Genomic DNA, 22,770 nt, shown 5'->3' on the forward strand with positions numbered 1-22,770 from the left:
CATACTAATGTGTTCTACTTGTGTACAAGACCTGCAATTTCTACAACCTCTAAGGGGTCTCTGTGCCAACATAAACTTACACATAATCAAACTGCTTACTCTGGCCCCTGGGTCACCGGCAGCTAAGCTCCTCTCTCTCTCTAACTTTATCCTCTATTCTGGGTACTGTATCACATTGGACATCTGCTGCTCTATGATCCACCATGTTTGACATCCTGGAATATGCTTCTCTCAAGACATCTAATGCACATTTCTATACTTCTCAGGCTATTCCTATGGAAACAAATCACCACATACTTTGTGGCATTAAAAATAGTGTATTCTCTCACAGTCCTAGAGGACAGACATCTGAAATCCAGGTGTCTCTGGAGGACAGCTCCCTCCTCAGCCTGTGGGAGTAATCCACTGCATGCCTGTTCTGGCTTATGTGCCATGACTGACATCACTCTGCTAAACACCATGTTATTTTGATCTCCAATTCTCACATCACCTCCACTAACCCCTTTGTATCTCTGGATCCAACTCACTCTATCTCTTTATTAAAAGACAGGCAATTTCATTGAGGCCCACGCAGATAGTCCAAGATAACCTCAGTCTCTCAAGAACCACTAATTACATCTTTTTTCTATACAGGGTAACACTAGTACTTTTCATCTCAGGAAGTTCCAGGGATTAGAATATGAATGTATCTTTGGGGGGAAAGGGCACTGTTTTTTCTGCCTATCACTCATACTAATAGGATGACGATGCCTATTGAACATTCCTTCTGAGTTGCATTCAATACTGTCACCTTCTCCTCTTCTTGTTTTTAAGTCAGTATTTGCTTTTTATCACAGCAACAACAAAAACCTCCGCTAGGCAAACACAAACCATCACTGGAAAGCAAATACAAGCCCAATGCTGGTGGCTCACACTTGTAATCTTAGCTTATAATCCTAGGAGGCTGAGATCTTAGGAACGTGGTTCAAAGTAAGCCTGTTCAGGAAAATCTCCAGTTAAAATACAAAAAAGCTGGAAGTGGAGCTGTGATTCAAGTGGTAGAGCACTAATCTTGAGCACAAAAGCTTAGGGACAGCACCCTGGCCCTGAGTTCAAGCCCCAGGACCAGCACACAGACACACACACAGACACGCAGACACAGACACAGACACAGACACACACATACACACACACACACACACACACACACACGTGTAAAATCTGACTGTAAACAAGTTGTTCATGCAGTACCTAAAAGATGTTAAATATCATTCTACTTGTTTTCCTCAGAACTTTAAAAGAATGTCTTGCAGGCTTGGAGTTCCCGGCAACTGTCTAGACAATTTGGAAACCAGTTTGGCAACTGTAAATTTAATATATTTGATGAAACATCACTCCTCAGAAAGACAGCTACCTCCCCCATCACAATTATACCATTGTTACCTACCTATGCACTCTTCTTTATTTTTCTTCAAGGCACTGAGAACCACTTTACCTTACCTTATCAATTTGTAACTATCATGCACGTTCCACTAGAACAAAGATTCTACCTTCTGAATCTTCATTCTGTGAAAAAGTAGCTGATACAAAGTAGGCACTCAAGAACTAATGCTGAGGCCAGGTTCCAATGGCTTACACCTCAAATCCTAGCTACTAAGAAGGCTCATATCTGAGGAACTCAGTTTGAAACCAGAACAGGCAGAAAAGTCTGTGCAACTCTTTATCTCCAGTTAAGCATCAAAAAAGATGGAAGTGGAGCTATGGCTCAAGTGGTAGAGTGTTAGCTTTTAGGCCAAAAAGCTTAGACACAATGCCCAAACCCTGAGTTCAAACCCCAGGACTAGCACACACAAATACACACACACACACACACACACACACACACACAGAGATGCTAAATGACTGAGGGAGCATGAGAAAAGGAGACATGGGTTCACACATTCCATACATACAGGCCACAGGTCTCCTCCATGTGTTTCTCAGGTATGTTTTCTGACACTATTCATTTTCATCTTTTAAAAGTATGACTGGTGACTGCAAAATTTTAAGTCTAACAATACAAAATTTATTTCTCTGAATTGTGACTTGTGAGGACATAATCCTCCGGGTGTAATCCTTCAGAGGCCCTAACCACATGGCAGTGAGTACAAATATAAGACCACTGATTTACACTTAGTTGCCTATTCTGTCACATTCAAGTCAGCACTCACTGGAAGAATTGGAAGATCATATTAAAGGAAACAAAGGAGAAAGATGGGTGTTTCTATGAGAGATGAGAAGCTCTGGCAGATCTCTCTGATAACCTTCCTTCTTTGTCTGTAAACAGGGGGTTCCCTCCCTTCACAGAAAGCCTAAGCATATCCTTCAGTTTTCACTGTCCTCTGGAGCTCAAGAATGTGTCACAAAGTTTTTAAAGCTAGTTATTATCTTGTATTGTCTTAATTTCAGCATCTGATAGCATTTCAAATTAATTCATCACTCAGTTTTGATTAGTATTGATTTCACTAGAACCAGTAGTACAGTACGGATAGGAAGAATGGTTAGACAGACAGCTCACTCGGGGGTGGGGGAACAGAGGGTTGCTGTTGTTTTGGCTTATTTTTCAGAAAGTCTCACTGTATAGCCCAGCTTTGGTATCCACTGCCTCAGCCTCCTGAGTGTTGTGTAACAGACATGTGTCACCATGCCTAGCTAGCTCACCTATTTTGTGACAGTCATTTTGTATACCCCCTTAAAATGACAGCAAAAAATGAAACAAAATATTTATTTGGTGACTAAATGAAACTGAAAGAGGACTTTTCCCCTATAAGTGAACTCTTGATGTTCTAGAACAAAACTCCTAATAAAATTATGCACTTTCAAACAACAACCCAATTAATAAATGGGCTAATGACTTAAAGAGAACCTTCTCAAAAGAACAAGGAAAAATGGCCAATAGATACATGAAGAAATGTTCAGCATCTCCAGTCATAAAGGAAATGTAAATCAAACCAACACTGAGATTCCTCCTCACCCAGTTAGAATAGCCATTATCAAGAAAACTAACAATATCAAATGCTAGCATGAAACTCTAATACACTGTTAATGGGAACATAAGCTTGTTCAACCACTGTGGAAAACTGCATAAAGATTCCAGGGGAAACAAGGAGGAGGCAACAATGCTTGATAAGAAATGTACTTGTTATCGTGCCCATGTAATTGTAACTCCTCTGTACGGTATTCTCACAATGAAAAAAAGAAAAAGAAAAAGAAAAAGATGCATCCACATGAAATAAAAATTAAATTTTTATATTAAAAAAGTACATTTTTAGAGGGTGTATAAAAGAAAATCTAATCAAAGAACTACCCTAAGGCCCAGCAATTCCACTCCTGGGCACTTATATAATAGAACACAAACAAGGTTACAGTAAAGCCATCAGCACAACCATGTTCATTGCAGCACTATTCACCATGATGTTCATTGCAGCACTATTCACCAAAACCAAGATATGGAATCAGCCCAGATGTCCTCAATGAACAACGATAAAGAAAATCTGGTGTATACATAAACAATGGAATTTTATTCATCTATTAGAAAAAATGATATACTATTCATAAGGAAATAGACATTTTTTTTTAATTATATGAAGAGAAGAAAGCCAGACCCAAAGAGACAAAGGTTAGTTTCCCTTATTTATAGTAGCTAGATTGTACCTATAAATCTAAAACAAATCGTTTAAATAGGGATACAGGTAGACCCATTGCAACAATGAGATGTACAAGTCGTATGTCAAAAACGAACTTTACAACTTTGGTGGGGGGGGAGGGCTGAGGGGGGCGGGGGGAGGATGGGATGGGAAGGGGAAACAAAGGAGGAGGCTACAATGCTTGATAAGAAATGTACTCATTATCTTGCCCATGTAATTGTAACCCCTCTGTACAGTATTTTCAAAAGAATTTTAAAAAAGAATAAAAAAAGGCTGGGTGGTATGCAAGTGATTACAAATGAATTAACTGAAGTATATAATAGACTCTATAGAATGTTTAAATAGTATAATATTTTAGAAAGACTAAGTCAAAGCCCAACAATATAAGCACCAAGAAATGGGCATTTATAAGGGGAGAGGATGGAGGCAAGGGGAAAATTTAGATAAATAAAGGAGTAAAATGCAGTCAAGAAGTCATTGTATATACCACAAAATTAAGAAAAGCAAGGTATGGGGTGAGTGGATGGGGGGGTAAAAGTATTGAAAGGGGTGACATTGTTCAAGATACATTGTATTCATAGACTGCTTTGTTATATGGCACTGCCTTTGTACACCCACTTAAAGATAATGAAAGACTTTTTTTTAATTGTGTCCTTCACCTAATGAGAAAGTAGGGGTGCTTTAGACTTGAGCAACAAGCCACATTTGAAGTAGACCTGGATTTCTAGAAGAGACAATAATAAAAATTAATGAAACAGTAATTTTAAAAAAAGAAGTGGCAAAGGAGTAAAGTTGATTGTAGTAATGTGATTTGGAAATACATCATTTGATTGCCAGAGTTGCCCAGTTTGGGTACTCTACAAGGAAATTTATCATACAGCTGCGCAGAGACTTCCCACAGAAGGCCTTTGGTTGTAAAACCACCTCAGCCACCTGAACCAAACAAAAAGAACTCTCCATTCATGAAACAATAGGAGTCCCCAATCTTATAGACTAGGAGAACAAAAACAATGTCAAACAACAACAGACAATCTCACTATGGAAGAAACAGACTTAAAAAATTAGGTGCCTAATGGCATATGAATAAAATGTGGTATATATGCACAATGAAATATTATTCAGACACAAAGAAGAATGAAATCATGCCTCACAATCTAGAGCTAGAGCTATGAGAGATTAGATCAACAGATCTATATCTAGAGATAGCTCTATATCTACAGATATCTATATATCTACAGATATCTATTTATCTATCTATAGATATCTAGATATAGATCTATATAGATACAGATATGCACAAACATATATATATATATGAAATAGCATAATGAAGCCCACTAAAACTGTTAAAATGGTGATGGGGAGGTAGGGTGGTCAAGAAAAAGTAACACAAATAGAATGCATTGTGTGTGTGTGATAACACTGAGACTTGAGCTCAGGGTCTCAGTGTTGTCCCTTTGTTTTTGCACTCAAGACTGGTGCTCTGTCTCTTGGGCCATACTCTTACAAACTGTTCTGCCTGGGTGGGCTTCAAACCTTGATCTTCAGATCTCAGTCTCCCGAATAGCTAAGATTACAGGCTTGAGCCACTGGTGGCTGGCTTGATAGAATAAATTTGATTACAGTACATTATATGTACTGTATAATTAAGTTATAATTATAATATAAGTTATAATTATAATATAAGTTATAATTATAAGTTATAATTAAGTTATGCTAGTATTTTAAATACCTCATTAATACCCTAAAAATATTTAAGAAGATATTACACCTTAATACCAGGCCAAACATTAGCAGAAAAGAAATAATCCCAAAACGAAAATGACTAGAAATATTTTGGCCAGCTTAAATAGCTGGGTACATGAAAATAGCCATAGGGCCAGGTGCCTATAGCTCATGCCAGGGACTTAGACCTTTTAATTCTAGATATTCACAAGACTAAGCTCTGGAGGATCAAGGTCCAAGGGCATCTCAGGCACGAAGGTCCCTAAGACTCCATCCCATAATATCAGCAAAAGCTAGGGCTGGAGGCATGGCTTAAGTTGTAGACTACTAGCTTGAGGCGTGAATTCAGGTTTCAGTACTGATGTAATCATATCATGAAATGTTAAACCCACATGCTGTTCTTGAAAAAGAGTCAGAAATGTTTAACCAGTAAAAATACAAAAGCACCTTAAGAAAAAAACAGCATACAGAAAGACAAACAAAAGCAACTCTGAATTGAAAACGTGAACACAATGGGAAAAATAAAAAGAAACCTGTTTAGTTACCCATCTTTGAATCCTGCTTGAAACATCTAATTTGCTTGATTTTTTCCCATCCACCTGCATCTAATTGTTCTAATTAATTCTGTAGTAGTAGTTATATAATTATAATATTAAAATGTTAATTTTCTTCTTATTTTAGACTCAGCCTATAGACAGAATATAAAGGATCTAATTATAAATTCAGAACAACAGAACAAAATGTGAATGTTATAAATAATGTACAGGGATATGTTAAGACTTTTGCATTGCTGTGGCAGAATACCTGACATAAACAACCCAGGGAAGGAAGGATTCATTTTGACTCATGGTTTCACAGGCTTCTGAGCAGCTCAGATCCTGGTGTCCAGGAAGTGGGGGAGGGGAAAAGAGATGGAGGGGGGAGACAGAGAGGCAGAGAGAAAGAGAAAGCCTGTGCTAGCAGCTTTTCTTTCACCTTTTATTCCATCCAGACCCCCAGTCTGTTTGGTAGAGTCACCCACATTCAGAATGAGTCTGCCCTCCACTTAGTAAATTTTCTGGAAATACATCACAGACACCCAGAAATATCCTTCACTAATCCCTTGGTGCTTCTTTTTCTTTGCTATGCCAGTTCTGGGACTTGAACTCAGAGCCTGAGCACTGTCCCTGGGACTTTTGTTCAAGGCTAGTTGAGCCACAGCTCCACTTCTGCCTCTTTTGGTGGTTATGTGGAAATAAGAGTCTTTTTTTGCCAGGGCGGGCTTTGAACTGTTATGGTCAGAGCTCAGACTCCAGGCATGAGCCACTGGTGCTGAGCTTTGGGTGCTTCTCAATCCAACCAAACTGACAATCAAGAGTACTATTAACAAATAATAAAATTTCATTAAATGGGCCTTTTGTCGCTGTTTTTTATTTTGGGACCCTTTGTCTTATATATAAGTTCATCTGATTTGACAAAGTGTGAACCAATTCAGCAGTGATACTTGTTAGGTTTTTAAAAAGAGGTGACCGAGTAAGAACCACACCATACATGTGGGATTCAGATAAGGAGTAGGTTTATTCATCTTTACGGCTGGCACCAGGCCATGTCGGCACTCCACGAGGCTGAAAGAGACCTGGGAAAGGGGGGGGGGGGAAGCTGGGAAAGAGCTGGGAAAGAGCAGAGAAAGGTGTGGCCACAACAAATTCAGATGTGACCTGAGCAAATACAGATGTGACCTCTTCCAGGTGTGCCAGCTGCCTAGGTAACACAGGTACTGGGCAGAGACTTTGCTGCAAGGAGGGTGGAGTCTGCTCGCCATCCAGGATCGGACCTTAGAATACTCACTAGACACTATGTTGGAAATGAACTATACAACTTTGTAGGGGGAAAACTGGGAGAGAACGAGGGAGGGGGTGATACTGTTCTCAAAAATATACTCATTACTTGAACTTGTATAATTGTAACCTCTCTGTACATCACCTCTACAATATTTTTTAATTCATTAAAATAAGGTAATAAAGAGTAAGTGTACCAAATTTCACATCTTTCCTAAGAAAATTAAAACCTAATGTTTGCATTGATAAAGTTAAAAATAGATAAATAAGAATATTATCTCAATATATAATAGGAAGCTTCAGAGGCACTAAAAATACCTGGGAAGTAAGACTGGGGATAAACAGTGAAAGGACCAAATTTTACTTCTCGAGTTGTACTCTCTGATATTTGTTGTTGTTGGTGGTGGTGGTGGTTGTGGGGCCTGAACTCTGGGCCTGGGTTTTGTCCCCCTGCTCTTCAGCTGTAGACCAGGGCTCTACCACTTGAGTCTCAGCCTCACTTCTGGCTTTTTCTGCTTATGTGGTGCTGAAGAATCGAACCAAGGGCCTCATGCATGTAAGGCAAGCGCTCTACCACTGAGCCACCTTCCCAGCCCCTCTCTGATATTTTTATTTACCATTTATAGACACATCCGTCCTATCATATACTTTCAAAACGTGGGGAAAAAAACACGATCCATGAAAAGCTAACTCTTAATCCCGTGTATGTGTGTTTGTGTATATGTGTACGCACACACATACATTGGCAACATAAACGGAAAACTACAATAGATCTCTTTGTTTTTGTAGTCCCTGAGTTTTCAGAATCAAGTTTGACAATCTTTCTGTAAGGGGACAAAGTAGCTATGGGTTCCTGTAAAGGGGACAAAGTAGCTATGGGTTCCTGTAAACCCTGCCTGTCGGTGACACACTGGATTTAGGCATGAAAGGATTAGCTGGAATATGTGGTAGTCTGCAAGAGCAAGATAAAACTGATATTTGACCTTTCGTTAAAGGGTTAAGGACTTAGCATAAACAAGTCAATCCGATTAACTAGTGAGTAACAAAGCTGCACAAAATGCACTAGAGTTTTGGTGAGAAGACCAATGGTCAGCTGAGCTGATACACCCTATCAGGAACTAATGGGGTGCCACTGAGTCACAATGTGAAAGCGGAGCAAAGGCAAGGACAAAGTTACCTGTTTTCACACCATTGCTTTGGGTCAGCACCACTATAAACCTCCAGGAAGCTACAGTCCTATTCAACGTTTGGACATCACATTTTAGATCATTTCACACACACACACACACACACACACACACACACACACACGCGCGCGCGCGCGCACACACACACACACACGCACACACACACACACACACACAATCATTGATTGCTACCTAGTCTAACATAAAGCCTTATCCAATCATCTTCTGAAACTGGGGCAAAATAATCAGTCTATTTAGGCACAGCAGGATCCATGGAGACCAGAGGCAGGTGTGTTTTGTAAAGATCAAAGCTGACCTAAAAACACATTTAACAATGAATCTTTCATAAGAACTTGCACTATCAGAAGTACCACATGAGGAACTGAGATACCATTCACCTAATATCAGGTAATTGCTGACAATGCCTTGAAGAAAAATATTTACTGACCTGCTGCTACACTGATTTTAGGTATAATTGTGTAAGGTCGTCTGCAGACTTTTTCTGAGTTTTATAGCCCGTATGCTTTTAAAATTCTTTTCAGCTATGTAACTAATGGTACCTTAGTGTATACAAACAGCCAGGTCTGTCTGAGGGTGGCACTCAGCATAGAAAGAAAACCAATAACAAAAACAAGAGTGTGACTCTAGGTAACAGAGGGTCATTTGAATGATTAAGTGCATGAATAAATGGAGTAAAATGAAGAGGTTGGGTGGGGTTGGGAGGGACTGTGCAGTACAATGGTCGGCATGACATTGATCAAGATGCACTGTACTCACAAACTGAGGGGTTGAATTGCACATCTACTTAAAGATAATAAAAATGAAATAAAATAAAATAAATGGTAGTGAAATTTTCAATTACTCATCAGAAAAAGTAAGTGTTGGGAAAGTCTGAAACCTGAACATTGACTTAATGGGCCAGGGAAGCAACAGAAAACTGTCTTGCTATCAAATGCAAACAAGAGGTTTTCCAGAGCTGTCAGTAAAGCCACAGCACAGATGCAGCCAGGTGGCTGTTGAAACCCTGTCAGTTTCCCTAAAACTCCTCAGTTGCCTCTGGTTCATTTGTGATTCTGCTCTCTTTTCTCAGTTGGCTTCCTCTTGGAACTCACCTCTAACCTGAATCATCTGGAGGAATTCTTAAAAATACAAGTCTCACCTGTAATCCTAGCGACTCCAGAGGCTGAAATCTGAGAATCTAGGTTCAAAACCAGCCTGCCTGCACGGGAAAGTCCAAGAGACTTTTATCTCCAATTAACTACCAAAACAAAAGAAAGAAAGAAAGAAAGAAAGAAAGAAAGAAAGAAAGAAAGAAAGAAAGAAAGAAGTGGAGTTGTGGCTTAAGTGGTACAGCACTAGCAAAATGAGCTCAGGAACAGTGTCCAGGTCCTGATTTCAAGCCCCAGGAATGGCACCCACCCAAAAAATCTAAGAGAATAAACTATCTGACTGGACTGGATGACCCAATTCAAAGAGAGAACTTTCATTCCTGTATTGTGTACACTTCTTTTGATTTTCATTTTTAAAGCAAATGGCGTATCTTCTGTACTACAAGAATGACATAGATTTTGAATTTGTTACTTTTAAACTGATATTTACCCAAGGGCCTTTGACTCTTTCCCTGCATAGGGTCTGATTTCTGTATCATCTTTATTGGATAACTCACCATTTCCCGGTGCCAGTATTTCATGAGAACATAAGAGCCCTGCTAATTACGGATCTGGAGCATTCATTAAACTATTGTGAAGCATGACAAGTAGCACTCTACAGCATCGACTAAGGCACAGTGTACACATGCGTGCCTGCCTATTTAGCAGTAATATGGATTTTGGTATGTATGCACTTGTCACCACTTTAGGTTCTCATTATGGTCCTGCTTGCCCTAATTCATTGATGGATCATCCTCCTGTATTTGTCTAAATCAGTTCAGCAGCTGATAAATCAAAGCTTTTCTTGCCCTTGCCCTTCCAAGCTGTTCAAATCATCCATCTGACCATGAAAGAAAACAATCACTTGCTTGGAAGAAGAAGATATTTGTATTAGCACAATAGCAAACCACTTCTGTATCAATATGTGCAAATAGGCACATGGTAAGTGAATATGTGTGTATGTGTACATGCATGCACTAGTGTAAACACACGGACACCATACACTTTGGAGCAGATGTTGAGTAAAACACCAAATCTACAAAATGTTGCTCGCTTTTTCTATTAGAAAAAAAGAAAACTCAGTTTCAGTTATCTTCCTTTTAAGAAGAGAGTATATCTCCAACATTTCAAAAGCCATATAAGATCCTATTTTTATACCCTTGTGAGCTGCAGGAGTATAAAATTAATTGATTCCTTAACTGGTGGATCCTTTTTCTGATGATACCCCCCAGTATTCAGAGGCCTAATGCATTTTCCTCTTTGTGGTTCAACAGAGAAGGATTCCAACAGCACGAAAGACCACCTGGGCAGACCTAAAGAAGGCAGCACCCCCCTTGCCCTTTCCATTCACTTTCTTCAACCTTCTAGTACTTTTTGATATTTTTCCTTTCTTTCTGCCTTTTTTTAAAAAGAGATTTTTATCTCATTTCTAGGAAGCATGTGTTGAACAATTTTTGTAATGTCAAATGCAAGGGCTATGACAGGGACCAGGAGAATAAGGACACTTACCCGAGTTTCCACCAGATTTCCAACTGGCACCAAGAAACACAGCGGTCGCCTGCATCCAGTGTCTTTAGGTCTTTACTCCGTGCAGAATTAGCTCTATTGTCCTGACCATATTGGCTGACACCTGTATTCTGTGGGGAACCATATAGATTTTCATTTTTTTCTCCTAACAATGAAGTAAATGAACAAAAAATCAGCCCGTGTTCTGGAAGAGATCAAAGCATGTTCCTCTGACCCAGATCTACTGTGTGCTTAGGATGGAATCTATGTTGAGCAATGTTAATTTTCTAGGAGGATTTTGTATTTCTCTGATAACCGAATGTGCTTGTATCTCACGTATTTCAATCCATTGTTAGAATAGCACTTCTTGCCTCATCCTGCCAATTTTTAACCTTTAACACATTCTCATTCTTTGAGAATTAATAAAAGTGGTAATGTGCAGTTTTTGTTAAAAGTGTGTGCATGAGTTGTCTGTGGATAGTCTGAGATATACACAAATAAATCCACTTACTTGATGAGGGAGCCATGGAGCTTTAGAATGGCCTTGATATAACCTGTTCTTTAGCCACTCCAGGACTGAAGAGTACAGAGATGTCACAATCCAGGGCTCCTGTCCATGAATACTTTAGATAATGGTACCAATTAAAAGTGTTTTCAGGGGTGTCTAACACGTATATACAAAATAAGTATTAAAGCTTTAACGAGTTTAAATAAAGCTATCAGCCATTTGCCAACTATTTCCTAGATTAGGGGGAATTCAAGGCAGTGGAAATCTGTCTTCTTTATACATTTCAATGGAATCTTACCGCAGCACACACTCCACACACTTTGCCTGGTGATCTCAGAGGGCCTAGAAACACAACCAGGGGAGGAATGCTGCTCCACTATAAAATCTGAACAAGCAGGGAAAAGAAAAAAACGGATTACAACAAGCATACTAACAAGGAAAAAAAAATAATGTTAGATAAACCTCCCCCAAGAAACCAGTGACAAGAGAAATAGGATTTTACTAGTTTTTTTTTTTAAAAAAACCTCATCTTTGTCTTTCATTTCCAAGTAACATGTTCATCTCAAAAAAGAGAGATAAAATCAGATACAATCATCTGCTAGTTTATTTCAGGAAAGCTTTTGTATTGTAAGATAACAGTAACAAACAATAATCTAATTCCAGGGTTAAGGATGGATTTACTAAGAAGTTATAGAAATCTAAAAAACAGAGGCAGGAACAAAGGCACATCACATTATAAACTCTTTACAAGTAACAAGCATTCCTCATGGGAAAACAGTTTAATTAACATAAAAGCACTGAGCAATTAGTGGGCCTTATCTGGCATAAGAAACCATGAACTCAATTATCACTAAGGCATCCCTTCACTTGAGTTCAAATTGTAGACAATTTTGAAACTTTATTTATTTCAAAAACCTTAGAGAAAGGGAACAGTTTATTGTGTACAATCAGAATATATAATTACTACCAGAAGCCTAATTGACTGTATTCCACTGAGAAGAATATGACTGAACTTCAGTAATGACCAAGTTTGAACAAGAAGTATCAGGTTAAAGAGGACAAAGCCTAGTCTACAGTTCAGTTCTGCATGTTTAGTTGTGGATTTGACTGTGGCTGCCAAAGGTATGGACACTCAGTTGAGGGCTGAAAAAAAAAAAAAACTGACGAGAGGATTTTGGCTATCCTCCTAAAAGCATCAGGTAGCCACTGAAAGACTTATGTGATGTAACTTTATCTCACTGATGATTTACTGAATGTGAAAGTAGTAAGAAGCCTGAAAGCATGAAAGTCTGTCCACAGATGTGTCATTGGAACTCCGCCATGCTTAGGAATGGCTCAGAACCCAGGCTGCCACCCTAGAGACAGCATGACATGAGCAGCTTGTGCAAGGTGGCATGCCCACAATCCATGTTAGCAAACAAATCGCTCTCCAGAAATAGAACCAGAAATGGACCAGAAAAAGGGAGTCCGTCTGGATGTCACTTCCACACATCATTTAGGAAACTAGACAAAGCCACAATAGGGCCCTGACAACATTCAGAGCAGGTCTGCATCAGGACTCCACCTCAGGCCGCACTGCGGAGCAGGCAGGGCGCCCCCTGGGGTCTGACCCGGCTCAGCGCATTCTCCCTCCAGTAACATGAGATGGACAGGATCTTCACAGACCAACCTCCAAGCTGCTTCCCCTTGGACCCAGGGTCAGGATATAGGGCATTGTACCAAAATAACTCGCTTTTTTATTAGGTGAAAGAATCAGGGGAGCAAACTCCTTAAATTGTAGAGCTTCAGCTTTCAGACTCACGCTAATTAGCAGTGCCAAAACCAATTGCTTGTTTCTTACTTGCCAGGATTTTCTAAGACAATTCATGGTCCTGGATTAGAAATATTGAGTACCGCTTCCCTATTTGCTTAGCTAATACATATTTTCCCTTTTCCTTCTTCCCCTCCCATTAACTATGAAAATTTATGTCTTTCAGATGTTTTCCAAGTAGCACTCAATAATTGTACACCTACAAAAGACATTGTGATAGCTCAACACATATGTAAGCTAAGCTATCATCATATGGGTAACATTTGTATACAAAACTCAAACATTTGTCAAGTCTCGGTGTGGCACTTTTAAAGTCATCTATTCCAGCTATTCAGAAAGTGCTACTAGATGACTGTTAAGTACTTTGCTTTAGAAGACCAGAACCCAATCCTCCAAACCAATTGAATTTTTTACCCATTAACCCAACCTTTCCAAACTTCCCCCTATACACACACACACACACACACACACACACACACACACACACACACAAACACACCACTCCAAGCAACCACTACTCTACTCTCTGTTCCCACATACAAATGAGCACAGATAGTATTTATCTTTCTGTACCAAGCTTCTGCCCCCCAGTTCCATCTATGCTACCACAAATGACAGCATTTAATTCTTTTTAAGGACTGAATAATATTCAATTTTATATTCAATATATAATGTACACTATCCAGGCATGGTGACTCATGCCTGCAATCCCAGATACTTGGGAAGCAGATAGTAGGATTTCATTTCCAGGCCAGTCTCACCTTAATCAATGAACTGGTCTTCATGGTATGTCTGTAATCCTTGCTAAAGATATAGGTAAGGATCACAGACCCAGGCCAGCCCATGGGGGAAAAAAAGACCTAATCTGAAAAGCAGCCTAAGTAAAGAAGAGGCATGGATCAATTGGTATAACACCTGTGTAGGAAGTGTGAGGTCCCGAGTTCAAGCCCAAGTGTTGCCAAAAAATAAGTCAAATATAAATATCTATATATGTTATATAACACGTACATATTATTGTGTTTATATCCCACAATTCTACACATCCTTTATGCATCCCCATCCCATCAATGAACACTAAGGTTGGGTCCTATCTTGGCTATTGTGAAGAATACTGCAATAAATATTGGAGGGTGGGGTATTCTTTCCAATACAATTGATTTTATTTCCTTCAGATAAATACTCAACAGTAAGGATTACTGGTTCATAAGTAGTTATATTTTAATTAATGGCTAGGAAATTAATTAACAGTAGTTATATTTTTAGTTAATAGTGGGGAAAAGATCTCTTCTAAAAATCTCTTATATGCATGATATTGCTCTTTAAAAATAATTACCAAAGGCCCAGATGGCAGCTTGAACACAGTTGCTCAGGGACAAAGACTCTCTCCACAAACAAATCTGAGTCAGCACTGGGACTCTGAGCTGTGTTCTCAATTAGGCAACAACTGGGCTCTGTCCTTGGCCTACTTTCAGCAAGAACCCAAGGTGCCATCTTAGCAAAAAGTCCATACCAGGGTATAATGATGGAGTTTTTCATGCTCCTCCTTCTATAACTGGTCACCCAGGCCTCCTTCAATAAGAACCCTGCCAAGTGAGCTTAGCCAGTGTTCTCCCTCATTCCTGATGTTGCCATTCACTCACCTCTATATCCTGCTTCTTGACTATTAATTCTATTCTTGTTGAACTCAGAAACGATTCTTGTCTCTACCACCTACTGCAACCCTTCCCCTACCCTCCCAGCCAGTCTTTCTTGAATAAATTTTTCATCATCTTTAACAAGTCCCATGATCATTTGTTTCTTTAACACTAGGACTCTTCAAAATGTACATAGAAATTGTCAGAAAATATTCAGAGAAAACTTTTCAGCTAATTGCAAATCAGGAATAGTAATGATACATGTACAGGAATCTGCATGAACTTCAATCGGACAGTCTCTGGAATGTGAAGAAATGCCCATCATTGTTCATAAAATCACCAACAAGAATTACAGTGAGAGCTGGACACCAGTGGCTCCTGCCTGTAATCCTAGCTACTCAGGGGGCTGAGATTTGAGGATCGAGATTCAAAGCCAGCCTGGGTAGAAAAGCCCATGAGATTCTTAACGCCAATTAACCACCAGAAAGTCAGACATAGACCTGTGGCTTGAGTGGTAGAGCACCAGCCTTGAGCAAAATTGCTTAGAGACAGGCCCAAACCATGAGCTCACTCAAAACACACACACACACACACACACCGAGAGAGAGGAGAGAGAGAGAGAGAGAGAGAGAGAGAGAGAGAGAGAGAGAGAGAGAGAGAGAGAGAGAGAGAGAGAGAGAGAGAGAGAGAGAGAGAGAATATCACAGTGAGGGTCACAGGAAAGGTACTGGGAAGACAGAGTCCAGCACGCTGGGTTTCTGTGGTTCTATGACAATGTGAGCTCCCCTATCACAAACACAAGCATGAGAAAACCTTTCCTTGGAAATACTTCACATGTTAACAACTCTGAGGTAAGCTTTCATGCATGGCTCTGGTTTTGCTGTTCCTCAATGCCCCTAAATTGGTCAACATTCGTAAATACTGGCTTCTGCTTCCTCTTTCTAGATCCTGAATCTAGAACTCTTTCCATAAACATTGATAGAAGTCAGGTGTATTTGTGCATGTCTGTAATCTCACTTACATGATCAGTAGAGAAGGGAATATGACTGATGTATCTCAGATATGGTATTTATCTTACAACAATTACAGATGAGGAGGTAAAACAAAGAAGAAAGAGCCTACCCCTGTCTAGAGACTTCTTCCAAATACTTATTGTTCCCTGGGAGTAACCCTTTGTTTGGAAGATAGCAAAGTTGATGCAGCATGCTGGGTCTGTCATTAAACATTTGCCTGAAGATCTGAGCGTTAACATCAGTGACAGGGGTTCCTAAACATGTCACATTTCCTCCGACTGTCACACAGAATTACAGCGTCAGTGACTCTCACTATAATAGCAGCTATTTGTGATATATTAACCTAATGTACAGCCCCAGAGGAGAAACAACCCAAACAATAAAACATCTGCCAGGGACTTGCTTGAAGGAAGGGACGCTGTGTGTTACCAGGATTCCAAATTAAAGACCAAAACCTTTGGTGTCAAAGACTAAACGATCTTCGTTCATTAACTTCCCTGCAATTTATAGCTTGATGATGCTCACATCCCAAAAGGGAAAACTCCAATCCCCCTATGTTGCTTTTGTTTGACAAAAATCATAATCAGAGCCAGAAAATGTAAAGAGTCTGATTGTGTTTTTCCACCTTGAAAAGCTGAGACAGGAGAGGAACACAAGTGAACGCAAATACAAAGGATTTCCTTTCCTGAGTTTTATTCTTCTGTAGTTTCTAGCCATGGCTTGATTTTTGTGTTGTGGCAGGAAGGGACGGTGACAAGGGAATTGGCTGTTTTCCTTTTTTAATGAAAAAAATCCAATGTCAAAACAATCATCAGGATTTCTCCTTTTTTCCCCTCCAGCCTATCACAGTCAAATGCTCACAACAGGCTGGGAGCAACGGGCACCAGCTTTGTAAAGACAGAGTCTACTAAACAAAATAAACCGTGTCATTTCATGCTAATTCAAAGATTCATTCCAACTGCTGTGTGGCGAGGAAGCCAAGAACTGAACTGGAACCCAAACATAAACACACTGCCATGCCAGGAAGTAGCTAATGCGTCCTCCCTGTACACAGAGCTTTCAAAATGTTTTAAGCATTGATGAATACATCGTTTTGGAAAGAGTTCAAACATATGCAACATTAAGTCTACAAATATATCTTTCTTGCAAAAAAAAATAAATAATCCCACTTGGCTTGGCATGTGAATGGGGAAATGGAGCATTTGAGTGGAGGCACATTAGTGCCTTAGTGCAATTTGCTGATCCATAGTGGTGCACATGGTCGCTGTAACCATACCACAGTAGTGCAACCTCTATCTGTCTCTCCTTCAGAAAAGAGCCCAATGACTATAGGGGTAGTTGTACCTCTCAAGAATGGGATGTAGGGGCTGGGAAGGTGGCTCAGTGGTAGAGAGCTTGCCTTGCATGCATGAGGCCCTGGGTTCAATTCCTCAGCACCACATAAACAAAAAGAAAAAAGTGGGAAGTGGCGCTGTGGCTCAAGCAGTAGAGCACTAGCCTTGAGCTGAAGAGCTGAGGGACAGTGCCCAGGCCCAGAGTTTAGGCCCCACAACGGGATGTACAGCCCAGTGTTAGTTAGTGGCTCGTGTGTGTGTGTGTGTGTGTGTGTGTGTGTGTGTGTGTGTGTGTGTGTGTGTGTGTGTGTGTGTGTGTGTGTGTGTGTGTGTGTGTGTGTGTGTGTGTGTGTGTGTGTGTGTGTGTGTGTGTGTGTGTGTAATTCTAGCTACTCAGGAGGCTAAGATCTGAGGATTGCATTTCAAAACCAGCCCAGAGAAGGAAAGTCCATGAAACTCTTATCTCCAGTTAACCAGCAAAAAGCTGGAAATGGGACCGTAGCTCAAATGGTAGCATGTCAGCCTTGAGCAAAAGGGACAGTCCCCAGGCCTTGTGTTCAAGCCCTAGTACTGAGGGGCAGGTACACTGAAAAACTCTTTGGTGCTTGCACAGCTTCAGTGATAAAAATACACTGTATTCATCTTACAAACTCATATTTGGAAAGAGGTGATGCCCAGAGAAAGCAGCTCTTCTATTTGTGGCAGCAGCCACAGAGGCTACTTTGTAGAACATTAGCATTTGCTACCATTTGCAAAAGGTGTGACTGGCCATGAAAAGTCTGGCCTTACAAAATGATTCTGTCCTGGAGACCCAACCACTTAGCAAGAGCCTGGCAAGTCCATAAGCATCAAACTGCTGAACTCAGTCTAGAACTCAATTGGAGCAGCTAATCTTTTCCTCTTAGTTCCACACCATCCCTTTCCTGCCCTGTATGAACCTGGCTGGAGTTCAGCATGCTGCCTTCCTGTGCGTTTCACTCTGTGAAACTGATAGGTAGGAGAAAAGGACTTCCTCTCTGTTGGTCCTGCTTCTGCCTCTGTCACTACTCCAGCAATGGTGGATTCCAGCACCAGTGTGTACCCACTGCCACAGCTTCCTGGGGCACCCTCAAGACCATCTCAGTAGCCAGCAGCTGCCTGATCAGGAAACTGAACACCAACTGGATTAGATTTTCATTCTACATTCCTAATTTGGGGGCATTCTATGTCTTTTGTTAGCCTTCCTTCAGTGTCAAGGGTGAGAGTTATCTTTTTATTGATTAGTTATTATTATTATTATTTCCATGCTCCCTTTTTGATCTTTCAACCCACTAACACCAGTATAATGAGTTCTTTGCCCTGGTTAAATTAAATCCTGTTTGCAATACTTTGTATCTTTTGACTGGATCCTCATAGGGAATATGAGGAAGAAAGCTTGGTAGAAGGTGTGAGATTCAGGAAGCCAGGAAAAAAGCTAAAGGAATTCTGAATCCATATTTTAAAAGTTTCAAGAAGCATACCTTTTCAACTTTTTGATTGTATCTACTAGAAAATTTAAAACTGCATCTGTGGCTTGTACTTTTATTGGAAGGCACTACTCTAAGTTTCTATTATATATACCTTTTTTGGAGTTCTTCATTAAAATACATTGTATTAATTACTGTTCATTTGGTATGTAACAAAAACCAATGGCCATAGCTCAAGGAAAGAGATTGTAGGATTTACTCAGGTAGCCAAAGGAAATGGAGATAAAACTTGAGTAAGAACAGTCATTTAAAAAAATAAAAAGGCCTGAAGCGTGGGTGCCGGTGGCTCACTAGCTACTCAGAAGGGGTGAGATCTGGGAGTAGAGGTGCCAAACTAGCCCAAGTTGAAAACTCTTGTGAGAATTTAATCTCCAATTAGCCAACAAAAAAAAATCCAGAAGTGGAGCTCAGGTAATAGAGCACCATCCTTGAGAAGAAAAAAAAGCTAAGGGATAGTACCCAGGCTCTGAGTTCAAGTCCCAGTAGAGTACGGAAAGAAAGAAAAGAAGTAAGGAAGGAAGGAAAAGAATGAAGGGAGGAAGGGAGGAGATAAAGAAAATGAAGGAGAGGAAGGAAGAATGAAAAGGAAGGAAAAAGAAAAAGAAAGAAGAGACAGGGAAAAAGAAAGAAAGAAAGAAAGAAAGAAAGGAAGGAAGGAAGGAAGGAAGGAAGGAAGGAAGGAAGGAAGGAAGGAAGGAAGGAAGGGAGGAAGGGAAAGGAAAGGAAAGGAAAGGAGAGGAAAGGGGAGGAAGGGGAGGAAAGGGGAGGAAGGGGATGAGGGAGGAAGGAAACAAGGAAGTGAGGGAGGAAGAAAGGAAGGAAGCAAGGAAAAATGTCTAAAGAATACAATATACTAGGCTGACTGGCAGTAAAGGACACAACCTGTGTATAAATGTTTCCTAACTTGCCAGCATGTTATTTGGCCAGATGGCAAGCTCAATAACAGAAAAAAAAAAACATAAAACAGCAAAAGCCAGATAAAAGAATTCAACCTAACAGTTGCAGATAATTTCCTTTGATGCCTGAACCATTCAATATGCTTTCAAAATTCACAATAAAGCCATCCAAATGATTATAACTCATTTGTTACAAGACAAGTTTTGCCTGTAAAATGAAGTGAAGATTCTGGATTTTGAGGATACAGAGGAAGGAATATAGTAAGATAACATCAGCAATTATACTATTCTTAAATGGTATATTTCTACATATTTCAATAAGGAAGTCTTCCTATTAATGTTGTCTCTTTTCTAATAAGACAACTCATTTGCATACAGCACTTTTGCATGTTACAGCCAGCACGCTTCCACATATTACAATTCTTTAACTTCTGTAACAACCTAAAGACCGATCAAGCAATATGCAAATACTTGTTAAAGGTTTACTATGAAACAAAGCCCTGGGTGATGGGATACATGTAATGCTGAGGCTGTCTTCTTGTCAAGGATCTTACAAGTGAGAGAGAGAGAGAAAATAGAAAATGCTATTTCAACTTTGAAAGAGACTTTGGAGGTCATCTAATATGATGTTCTAGTTGCTAGATAATTCAACTCCTGAAATAATCCCTGTGAGTATTCAGCTTCTCTTAAAGTACTTAAATAGAGCAAAGGGAGGGTTTTCTGGAATTCACGATTTCATGAGACTGTACACTCCATTTCTGTACTGTTTTTATACTCCATTTTTGGAGTATAGGAAGAGCTGAGGAACAGCTAAGGAACAGTCCCTCAGCTGAAGAGCTGAGGGATGGTGCCCTGGCCCAGAATTCAGGCCCACGACCGACAAAAAAAAAAAAACTTTCTTGGAACATCTCTTGTTTTTGTCATGATAAACATTGTATCCTCTTTTATCATTATTTTTACTGTTTTTAATTGCAGTATGTTAGTTAGAAGTTCAATATCCAGAAAAAGGAAGGGTGATATTTAGCCTAAACTTTAGCTAGATATAAAGAGTAGGAAGAGCTTCATGCTAAGACAAAAAAATATTTCTTTATAATTCCTACTCATAAGAAAGATGGCTCTCTTATGTTCTCTCTCATGTGGGGAAAATAAATCAAAAAAATTAACACAAATGTCGAACAGTGATGTTTTGGAGTAGGAATGAGCAGGGAGGAGAGAGGCTGAGAATGAAGGAGGATGAATGCAAAAACAGAACAATGAAACTTATTAAAAATGGTTTTAATCTGTATGCTGGCAGCTTGCACATGGAGTCCTAACTTCTAGGAGGCTGAGATCCAGAGGATCATTGTTCGAGGCCATATCAAGTAGAAAAGTCCTCAAACTCTGTCTTCAAAATAACCAGAATAAAGGCCAGGCAGAAGGTGAGTGTAGCTCAAGTTGTAGCATGCCAGCTGAGCAAATGTGAGGTCTTGAATTTAAACCCAAGTACTACCAAAAATAAAAAGTGGGGGAGGGAACCTGTAATCCTAGCTAGTCAGGAGGCTGAAGTCTAAGGATCAAGGTTCAAATTAACCATCAAAAAGCCAAATGTGGCTGGGAAGGTGGCTCAGTGGTAGAGTGCTTGCCTTGCATGCACAAGACCCTGGGTTTGATTCCTCAGCACCACATAAGCAGAAAAAGCCAGAAGTGGCGCTGTGGTTCAAGTGGTAGAGTACTAGTCTTGAGCTGAAGAGCTGAGGGACAGTGCCCAGGCCCAGAGCTCAGGCCCTACAACCAACAACAACAACAAAAAAAAAGCCAGATGTGGAGCTGTGCATCAAACAGTAGATAATTAGCCTTAAGCGCAAAGATTAAGAACAGTGTCCAGGGCCTAAGTTCAAGCCCCAGGACTGCACAAAACAAAACAAAGTGGGGAAGGAATAAGTAATATATTTACATGAGTAGAACAATCACAATGAAATCCCTTTGTACAATTAGTATATGCTAATAAAAACTAATAATAACTAATAATACCTACTCACTTCTTTTTGTGTGTTCTCTACAAATAAGTACTTTAAAAAGTTCCGTCATCTCAAAAAAAAAAAAAAAGTTCCGTCATCTCCTTTGTCCCCCCCCTCCTTTATGTGTGCATGGGGCATTGTCTCTGAGCTTCTTTTGCTCGAAGCCAGTGCTCTACCACTTGAGCCACAGCTCCACTTCTGGCTTCTTGGTAGTTTACTGGAGATAAGAGTCTGATGGAGCGGGGCACCGGTGGCTCATGCCTGTAATCCTAGCTATGCAGGAGGCTGAGATCTGAGGATCACAGTTCAAAGCCAGCCCGGGCAGAAAAGCCCGTGAGATTCTTATCTCCAATTAACCACTAGAAAACCGGAAGTGGCGCTGTGGCTCAAGTGGTAGAGTGCTCACCTTGAGTTGAAGAGTGCAGGGAAGGCACCCAGCCCAAACTTCAAGCCCCACAACTGACAAAAAAAAAATAGTCTCATGGACTTTCTTGCCTGGGGTGGCTTTGAACCACAATCCTTAGACCTCAGCCTCCCGAGTAGCTAGGATTTTAGGTGTGAGCCACCAGCACCTGGACCCTTTGGTCCCCTTTTTAATGACAACACTGTCAGCAAATATCTCTCATAGTGATATACATAGTGAAATACATACAGAAAACACAGTATAGTCTAATGCAATCTTGTAAAGAAACTATTTTATTAAAGATGTGAGGGTGCCAGCATTAAATGAAGTAAGCCAGACCCAAAGAAGCATAAGTGCCATGGTTTCCCATATGTGCAATAACTAGTATATGTCTAGGACAAGCAGAAAAGGTCAAAAGCTATGTACATATGACCATAGAAGATGATGTTAACTGAAGTGAACCCCAAGATAGAGACACAAGTGTTTTTTTCTTTCTTGCTATTGTTTTTAACATATTTAAAATGTACTATGTGATTGGTTTTATTTGTATGTTCTTTCCCCGCAGTATAACCCCTGTTTTCACTGTATTGGATGTTGGTGCCCTGCATCTTGTATATACATT

At 40.0% G+C, this 22,770-nt stretch overlaps 1 long non-coding RNA gene across 2 annotated transcripts in view; it reads right to left on the reverse strand.

The window, feature by feature from the left end:
- Positions 1 to 22,770, reverse strand: part of LOC138836286 (uncharacterized) — a 445,512-nt gene that overhangs the window by 230,381 nt on the left and 192,361 nt on the right. For both annotated transcript variants that reach the window (XR_011374933.1, XR_011374934.1), the window contains exons 4-6: positions 11,855 to 11,941; positions 11,560 to 11,671; positions 11,052 to 11,179 (exon numbers count right to left, since the gene is read on the reverse strand). This is a non-coding gene — a long non-coding RNA (uncharacterized lncRNA). The remainder of the gene's footprint in view (positions 1 to 11,051; positions 11,180 to 11,559; positions 11,672 to 11,854; positions 11,942 to 22,770) is intronic.

The sequence above is a fragment of the Dipodomys merriami genome, unplaced genomic scaffold, assembly GCF_024711535.1.
Source record: "Dipodomys merriami isolate MVZ:Mamm:240054 unplaced genomic scaffold, mDipMer1.0.p SCAF_10, whole genome shotgun sequence".
In the NCBI taxonomy this organism is placed as follows: domain Eukaryota; kingdom Metazoa; phylum Chordata; class Mammalia; order Rodentia; family Heteromyidae; genus Dipodomys; species Dipodomys merriami.